Source organism: Cyanistes caeruleus, chromosome 9, assembly GCF_971803275.1.
Source record: "Cyanistes caeruleus chromosome 9, bCyaCae1.hap1.1, whole genome shotgun sequence".
Classification (NCBI taxonomy): Eukaryota; Metazoa; Chordata; class Aves; order Passeriformes; family Paridae; genus Cyanistes; species Cyanistes caeruleus.
The window spans coordinates 11,741,380-11,751,300 of NC_141709.1; the positions used below are offsets into that span (position 1 = coordinate 11,741,380).

Below are 9,921 nucleotides of genomic sequence, written 5' to 3' on the forward strand. Positions count from 1 at the left end.
TTATGTGGTTTATGGCAGTTAATATATTAATCAAGTCACCCCATATAAGATTACATTTCTAGAATGTTCCTGGTTCTCTCCCCTGATTGGTCATTATTTGTCACATTATTTTGCATATTTCTAACCCCAGTTTGTGACTGGACCCATGCCCTCAGACTCTGCCTCAGGCCTACCCTATCTATTGTTGTGCCCACCCCTAGACCTAGTCTTTGGAGTTTGTCCCTCTACTGTGCACGGTTTATGGGCACTGTCTCTATTTTAGTTCCCATTACAGTATTTCTTTTTCAGGCACTCCATCGTGCCCACTCTTTTTATTTGCGCATCAGTTCCCTGAAGTCAGAGAACCCTGAAGTTTTAAAGGATTATCGCAGCCACTCCCACTGCGATGCTCAGCCCTCTCTAGGAGAGCTTCTTGAGGAGGAGGTTTGGATAGGACAGCCTTTACAGGTCCCTTCCAAACCTCCAAACTCTCCCTTCCAAACTCTTCTGATTTTGTGATTTTCTATAGAATCCTAGAATGGTTTGGGTTGGAAGGGACCTTTAAATGTTGTATAGTTCAACCCCCAAGCAATCAACAGGGACATCTTCAGCTAGATGAGATTGCTCAGAGCCCAGTGCCTGACCTGACCTCTGATGTTTTCAGGGATGGGACATGTACCATCTCTCTGGGAAATCTTTCAGTGTTTCACCACTCTACATGTAAAAAATGTCCTTTTCCTATCTAGCCTGAATCTACAACTACCCTGTGTCTTATTGCCACAGGCCCTAGCAAACAGTCTGTCTTCATCTCTGTTAGAAGCCCCCTTTGAGTACTGGAAGTGCTGCATTAAGGTCTCCCCAGCAGCTTCTCATCCCCAGGCTGAACAACCCCAGCTCTCTCAGCCTGTCCTCATAGGAAGATGCTCCAGCCCTCTGAGCACCTTTATAGTCCTTCTCTGTACCACTCTAACAGATCCTTGTCTGTCCCATACCAAGGACTCTGGAGCTGGACTCCAGGTGGGCTCTCACCAGAGTGGAGTAGAAGGGAGTAGCTAAAGAGACTTTGGGCCAATTTCTGGGGTTAACTCTCCATCAGATAGAACCCACACAGAAGAAAGGAGCAGCCCAGTAATTCTACAAGGCACTTGGTCACCTGATGTGCTCTGATGTAGCAAATGACTGCAGTGAAAGAGGTGAGATAACCAGCCCCACTCTTGTATGAGCACGAAGATTATGCTCTTCTAGTAATGAGACTTGCACATGGATTATAACAAGAGCTCCCTTTAGCTCTGCTTCTCAGGATACAAAATTCTCTGTCCCTACAATCTATTCCTGTGTTTTATCACTTTGTTTATCCCAATAATACCATGAAGCTTTGAGAGTGTGCACCATCTGTTTTGTACTGTGGAACACATTGATACCAGCAGAAGATAGTATGGATATAGCCAGAGATAATTATCCCTCCCTAAAGGATAACCAGTTCTTTCCAAGCCATTTGATACAGATTGTTGACTTCCTCTCATTTTTAAACCTCCTTTCCTACATCTCCTTTTCTAAATCATAGGATAGGATTTCAAGATTTACAGCACATGCCTTCTTAACAATGATTTATTATCTTTCTCTTTAATGATGATCCTTGTTGTCTAAAGAGAAAAGCTGTGAAATACCTATTTCATAGTCTGTTTCCTATACTTCTTGCATCATTGTCAGCTGACTGTGCTTCACTTGTCTTTTGTCAATTTGTCTTCAGAAAAAAAAAAAAAGAGAAAAAGCTTAGCTGTGTTCCATTAAAAGGATTTTTTTTTCACTGTGTGTCATTTATAAACTATGGCTTTCATGGAAAAAGTCACAAAGAAAATTACCAGGTATCAAGTAACACATTTAAAATAACAAAAGATCGAAAGTATAGATAAATTATGCTTATCTAGTGCATAAATTTATGAAAGCTTTGTTTATCTATTGCAATAATGGAGCTTTTCAAAACCACAATCAGTGTTTTTAGAACACTGGGGGCAGACAGAGGTTCTTTCCCTGATCTACAACTCATAACGCTCTTGCCAAATACCATTTTTTGCTTTTGGATTGTGTCTTGTGACACACTGAAACTACACAGTGCAAGCTGTTTAATGTTTTTGTTTAACTCTCTCCAGAAAAATCCTGAATTTACTTGGTTAACCTCTCTCACAGTAAAGGAGTTCTTTCTTCTCCATTCTACTATTCAAACTGTTCCTGTCTTACTAACTCTCCCTGTTTACATCTTAGTAGGAGGCTCAAATGAGCTGCTTTTCTTTCTTAGACACTGGAATAACAAAGTCTCTCATTCAGTAAGGGTGCTTAGATTCTGATTCACAACAGTTCCTCTTTTTCTTTTCCTGACATGCTTCTGCAGTGAGGCAGATGTTTAATTTGATTTGAAGAAAATGAAATTTTAGTATTTAAAAAATTCATCTGTACTTATAACTTCAAGTTTGGAACAGTGAAAATGCAATACATTAAAATGTATTTCTTTGATCCTTCGGTTCTTATAATAATGTGAGTTGAATAGTATTTATATGTTTGGGAGTACAAAGGTTGGATGGCTACAAACTCACTTCTACTCAACTACAAAGAGTTGAGCTGGCTGAGAATGAAGTTAGATTATGAATCTTGATTATGTCAAGTAAACTCAACACCAAAGAAAACATGTAGAATTACTCTTTTCCATCTCTGTATTTTGACTTTTGGGAGATTGTGAAGTATTTTCTTTACAGAAAATAGAAGAAGTCACAGCTTTTACTATCTCCAAAGTGGAATACCTGAATTGACAGTTAGATCACGTGTATTTTGGAAGTGGCAGATGAAATCCTCAGCTGACCAAGTGCTGTGCACAGTGTACAGCTCGCTCATTAAATAACTGTAAGCAGTGGAAAAGAAGCACAGAGTTCTGAAGCCTGGGAAGCTTCAAGCAAGCAATTTGAAATATAAATGTGTTTGGGAATGCAAGTAGGGATATGCTTTTTGGGGTTTGGGTTTTTTGTGTGTGAGGTTAATTGGACAATTGAGATTTTTCAGGTAGTGTAAAAACTATAGAACTCTCTAAGTCTCCCCCTTATTATACTAAATTATTTTAATTGATGTCATTAAGGGAATGCTCTCAAAAATATTGATAATTACAATTTAAAATTCTGATCTTTGAAGCTGGACTGATACACTAGTGAAAAGCAGAAGATACTGAATTTCGAGCAGTGAAAGAAAATACTATTTTTCTAGTTTGTTTTATTTTTGGCAGTCAGGTTTTACTTTTTTTTTCCCTATAAGCTTTATTAATACTAATTGAACTTGATGAATGCTTATAAAGGACCCCACTCTTAAGTATTTGGTGCTAATATAACTTTAATTAAAGAACACACCCTCCCCACCCAACAAATAGGCGCTATTATAACATATCCTTGAAGTCTAAACACTTGTGAAATGAAAGACTAAATGTCCTCCACTTATCCTCCTTCTCGTCTTCAAACCACACTATCTCAAAACTTTTGCAGTGTAAAATACTTCCAGGCACCTTTCAAGCATCACAGAGAATATTACTTTGAAAAGAGAATCCTTCTCTCACCTTAATCTGTAATAGTTTCTGCTTTTGCAATTCACCTTTTAATAAATGTCTTTTTTCTTTGTTTAATTTCCTTTTTCTAGACCTGTCACCAGCTTTTGTAGACTCATGTTCATATCACAATATCACAATTTAACATACTTTTTAATGGTTTTTCGTATGATTAGAAAGGCTGGAACTGACTTTGCTTTTCAAGTGTTTGTTTCCATGACATGGTGTAATGCTCTTGTGCACTATGTTATTCTCAGCTTCAGGCTTCTACCCGCCAGGTTTATATAGCATCAGCTTTAAATAACTCTTATCTTTTTACTAAAACCTATAAAAACTGTATTCTGTAGTTACTCAGTAAGTTCTCTCAACTCATTTCACTGAGTAATTACTTCTCAGACTCCCATATACATTGACATACCTAGATTTTTGTACATAATAACAAATTATGTATTTGCTGCTATCCAATTCTCCATCAATGAATGGAATAATTTAGTGAGGAATAAGTCACATGATGTTTACAACTACCTTTGGCCAAAACAATACAAGCGTTCTCAGGAGAACCTGAAACTTGTAAAGGGCTGATTTTATTGAACTCACAGAGTGGGAACTCGTTAAAATAAGAAGTTTATTTAGATAATCTTATAATCCTGGTATGGTGACTTCAGATGGATTGAGTAAGACTCCATGGACAGTTGTTGTTCTGTTGAATTCTTGTATCCAGCTGGCCTGTGGTCCTGCCTGATGACTCCAATTTATGTGTGATGTTTCCTTTGATTAAGTTCTGTGCAAAACGTCACTGTTTCACCAGGAGGGAGCCATATGGGACAATTCTTTCATCTGCAGGAGGTCTCTTCTGAAGAAGTGTCTTCTCCACTGAAAGAGGGTAGAATTTGCTTCTAAACCAGGAGCCACCTGGGGAGGCTGCTAAGACACCTCTGTCCCTCTCTCAGTGTTTGCAAAGTATTGAAGGATTCAGGAGTGCCTATCAGGAGGTAAATGCTTGGCACAGGCTGCCAGAGGGAATCTCTGGGACTGACAGAAGGTCTCACCTGGAGAATTCCTGTAACAGTCATGTGCTGTGCTGTGAAGTCAGTTAGGGTTTCAGTTAATCACCTCCCCTCAAGCTGCTCCATTTCTTCCCATGCAGGCGGGCTGCTAAACTTCCTAGGTAATATCCTTGAATCCCATGTGTTTGAGATAGCATTTTCTAGTGCTAGCTCTAGTATTACCTCGTACTTGATGGAACTTTCTGAAACAAACACAAAAAAGCATAAAGAATAATTGTTTACTGCATTGGGATACCATGTTTCTCTGTGCTTGGACATTATTATTCTTGCACATATATGCAATGTTGCCATCTGTCACCATATTTTAAGGGGTGATTAATGTCTTTCTCTAACTGAAACAGCTTTACATTCCTCAGCCCACAAAAATTCAGGAAAAAGCAGTAATATTTAATAACATGCTACTGTATTAATTTCTGCTTAACTGTTCTAAATGAGAAAAAAAAAAATGGTGTAGAATACAATTCTTAGGTTTGCCTGCCTATAGGATTTGGATTTGCTTAATGTGAAACTGACATATTATACTTCATAATCTGTGTTTTTCATCTGACTTAAACCCACAAATTTATATATTCCATGTAAAAATTGTTTTTAATTATGCATTGAAAGTTTCAGAAAAAATCAAACAAAAGTGAGCTGAAAGAAATTGCACTAGCAGAAAAATCTTCAAAGCAATCCCAATACGGAGATAGAAAAAAACCAAAACATTGTGACTCAGAGTTCTGAAAACATTTTTATTTGCAATTGACTTAAAGTTTATTGCTTAAAACAATGAGCTGAATAACCTAAAGAGAAAATGAAACTTTCCTTGTAGTCAAAAAAATTCAAATCAATTCAGGACTCTTATCAGCACTAGAGATGTTTCAGAACAGTTTAGGTAAACAACTGTCATGTTTATGATCAATATCTATAAGGAAACATGACATAATGGTTAATTCTAAACTGTTTTCAGTCAGCATTTCTGATTAAATGAATTTCTTTAGTAGATATTTATCAGGCTGTGCCAAGCATTTGAGTTCTGCAATGCAGCTTTTCCAGCACAGCTCCCAGGCAGGATGCAGCCATTAGGCCGATGAGTGTGTTTCACTGGGTGTTCCCATGTCTCACAGAGTGCTGGATAGTCACTTTTGGAACTGCTTGGTTGTGTGTTTTCTCTGCATGGGGAGGGTGTCTGCAAGAGCAGGCAAATGGAACTTATTTCCTTCACACAGCTGTGTTTCAAGTTATTTGGATGGGAATCAGAGCATGCTGAGTTGCTGGGGTTTCAGTTTTAGTTTTTCCATCTCTGATTGTAAGCTCATGATTTTAATTAATTACTTCTCGTTTCCTCATAATTAGTTCTTTCCTTTGCTTTTATGATCCCTCAGTCTCATCCTCTATTTTTGGTTTCCTGTAATGCATATATTGTTGTATTTTCAGCCTGCATATGCAGTTTGTAATTTTGGAGCTGGTCCAAACCCTCAATTAGGTAAGCCATATGTTCAGAAAAGCAGCTTCAGAGCACAACTGATCAAGAAATCAGAGTCCTGAACTAACGTTCAGCTTACACACTCATTGCTGCCTACTGTCTGGTCAAGTGCAGAGCATTTGGGGTACTTGATAAACTGTTCTTTGCAGTGCAAAAACTTTAACCTCTCACATTGGTAAAACTGGTCACTGACTCTGCAAGTATTTATTGTTATGTAAATTTTCCTGTTTCTATTTCAATCCTGAATTGCAATCCTACTGTTTTCAGCCCCCCACTTTTTCATAATGCTTTATAGCAATATTAAACCAGGAGAGTGATTAAAGACTTAACTTTAGCTCATAAGAAAGCCAAATGTCTCTGTCAGGGATATGCAGCTATGGGAGGTAATGCAGATCTTGATTCTAGGAAGAGGAACTGTGATCCTCAGCTTTAATGCTTTGTTATTGATCAGTGTGGTAGGCTGAAGGCAGCTCGTACTAAGGAGAACTAAGGCTAGCTAAGGAGAACTTTATTTTCCCAATGACCTCCAGATTTGAAAAGTTGAATTAATCCATTGCTGTTTCTGTGTGAATAATTAAAATAATGATCAACTGCACATATACTGAAAGCTGTTCAGAAACCTGCACCTGCCTGAGCAACATTCCATCAGGTGTACTTTCTCTAAAAAAAGAAAAAATCAGTAAAGAAATATTGGGTTGCTCAATAAAAATATCTAGATAATGGGAGATTTGTTAAATCTCACAGTTATGTAATTGCAGTTCTGGCATAAAGGCACACAGAAGTGCAAGAATCAGCTCTCTGGGGATACCAGTGAAGTTTTTAAACTAAAGGGTACTTGATTAGCATTCTTAAATAGACAAAGGGGGTCAATAAAGACTATACAAAATATTACAGGACATTTAATTAATAAAGAAATTAAGAGATTCTTAAAGAATCTTTGGTGCATTGAAGTGCAGCAGGAAAATCTCAGGAAAAGGAACAGAAATGGACTCTCTCAAGAGGCAACATTTAATTTGCTCCCTGGAGTATCATGGCTGATAATTGCTTTGGGAAATTTCTGAATTATGACAAGAATAAAAAGTTAATTTCTTTATAAATATTTTTCTTTTATAATTTATTTCCCAGTTTTGTAATAAAGGACTCCAGCTACTCTTGGCTAGAATATGGTAAATTTGTGAGAAATTAAGATTATTGTACAATGTTTGCTATAGTTATGCATTTGCTTCTCTAAAAAATGTCACTAAAGGAATGGGGTTAAAGAAAACTTGGGCAGTCTAAAGCCCACAGCACTCTTGGAATTCTTATGGAGGGAAAAGTGGGTGTGGAGGGCAATATTTATCTGCAAAGATGATTTTGGGAAGTAATGTCATGAAGTGCCTAGACCTAGAAGTATTCTGGTTTTACTTGTCAGTTTTACATCGGTTATCAGGAGAAATATCTTCACCTAAAGGGTGATGTAGCACTGGAACAGGTTCTCCCAGGAAGAGATTTAGTCACAACTCCGAGAGGTTTTTCTGATAGGTTCGGGTGTGGCACTTAGGGACAAGGTTCAGTGGTAGGCTGTCTGTCTGTTACGAATGGATGTAGGGGTTTAGATAAGTCCTTGCCTTTTGCCCAGGCCTCTGGCAGCATGCAGTAGCTTTACTGAGGCAGCCAGTATGCCAAAACCCTATCTCATTCACCAGTTCTCTAATAATGGCTGATTTGGTCTATTATAGAATGAATTTTTTATTTAATAGACACAAAACTAACAAACATAAGACTTAAACTAATACTACACAGGAATAAGGATAAAAAGAAACTACTAGTAAACAAATACAGTACAGGGTTAAAGGTACCCATTAATGTTATAGCTAGCAAAGAAATAATATAATTTAGGATTCAATGTATCTTACCATCGGATTGTTGGTGGGGCACACATTGAGATCCTTTCCTTCAATCCCCAGGGAAGTAACCGCAGAATCTGCATGCAAACTCCAGGGAGAATTCTCAAATACTTGTTAGGGTGTAAAAGGCTTCTGCCTCTGTGATGACTCATGTGTCTTTTACAGTTTGTAAAACAGTGTCTCTTAGTCAAGAATATTTATTTTAGCTCTTCCCACATCTGCTCTCCACTAAGATACTGATTCTTAGCTGAGGTCTGAGCCCTTTTGGTGCCAGAGATGACCACTTACTGAGCCCTTTAGTATCGCATCAGGCCAGAGCTTATCTGGCTCTATCACTTTGGCCTGTGCCAGGAGTGGGTCACACCCCAGGAGCAGGATGACCTGAGGTGCCACTAGAGCACTTACTCTACAGCTTTTTGGCTGTCTGTCTGGGCTCTGAGGAGGCAAGGATGAGAGGGAGGTCTTTTGCATGGGATAATAGAGGATTTATTACTCTGGGGAATCTTGGGGGCAAAAGACAGAAAATGCAAGTGTGCAACAGCTGAAATAGGGAGATGGTTCAAAGGGAGGGTACAAAGCATCAGCTGATCAGAGATATCCTGGGGAGGGGTACAAGGCAGGGTTTACAAAATCATCATCCAATGAGGGAGGGATGGGGGGGGGGGGGGGCGGGGCGGAAATTGGGTCACATGGACTAAGTAAATGGAAATTTAGGGGATTTCCACAGTGGAATTCCAAGCATGTGGTGGGTCTAGGGTAGGACTGACAGCGGACTCAGGGTAGATTGACAATGTGGGGTGGGAGGGTAATTTGGACCAAACCATCAACTTGGGCAATAACAGAACATACCATTAACAAGAAACACACTGCAACACTTCAGCTCCTGGGTTGTCTCTTTATACACCAGCTGTCAGGGGGAGGTGGCGGGGGGGGCATAGACCTGCCACAATGTGCTGGCTTAGTAGTTGGAGGTTGAACTCAATGATCTTAAGGGGTTTTACAAGCCAAATTTATTGGGGATTCTGTGATTCCCTTCTGTAGGGTCACAGTCATTGAGTCAGCACAGGATTTGTATTACTTGTTGGAATTAGTCATCTGGAGAATATCCTGTACTTGGCTTGCAATCTGCATGAATATGACATTTATGATTGAAGATTCAAGAAAGAGGTGTGAGGTTCTTCCCAGTAAAACTGGATAGAGAAGATTATACATGAACTTGTTTGTCTGAATATGTAAATTTTATTTCCCCAGGGAGAGGGGGAAAAAAGGTTAAAAAGAAGAATTTTTTTTCTAAGTCCAGCTCATATGAGCAAGCCAGAAAGGCAGGAGGTTAACTTCTTTATCACATAGAGCATTTCATATTAACATTCTTTACGTCTCTTTAAATTATGAGCTATAAATAGTCTATCAAATTATTTCTTTTCAGAAACAATATTTTATATGTCTTGTTATAATTTGTACCTCATTTAACCTTATTAAAATCCAAGGAGATCTATTTTTAATGGCCAAGGGAATAGTGGAGGACAAAGTAGTGTCTGTCATTTTAATATAGGAAAGTAAAAGAGTTCTGCAAATCATTTCTACTGAGAGATAGAATTGGTGTGTAGTAAGTCTCATGAAACACCATTGTTATGAGAACTAAAGGACATTGGATCTGCTAATTAGGACTTTACAAAAGTCTTTCTCATATATCAACCCCAAAAATTAATTGAAAAAATATCTACATGATAATGTTATGCCAGTATATTCACAGGGCTTCTAATTACTTCCTTCATTTAATTTGTTTCCCTTTTTCTTTTTGCTGTCTCAGCAAAGCTGACAATTTCAATTTATTTACACACGTATTGCTGTAGGCATGTGTGCTGTATTTGAGAAGGGTGTCTTTTATTGTTAAATTTACCAAGTGTTAACTTGTATTGTGAAATTATATCCATCGTTAGAGGG

General features: G+C 38.2%; 1 long non-coding RNA gene across 1 annotated transcript; it reads right to left on the bottom strand.

Annotated features, from left to right (window-relative positions):
• Positions 1-308: 308 nt before the first annotated feature.
• LOC147651597 (uncharacterized) lies at positions 309-8,573 on the bottom strand. Its single transcript, XR_015273782.1, has 2 exons — positions 7,987-8,573; positions 309-4,808 (listed from the first exon to the last, which is right to left on the bottom strand). It is a non-coding gene; the product is annotated as an uncharacterized LOC147651597 (long non-coding RNA).
• Positions 8,574-9,921: the final 1,348 nt, after the last annotated feature.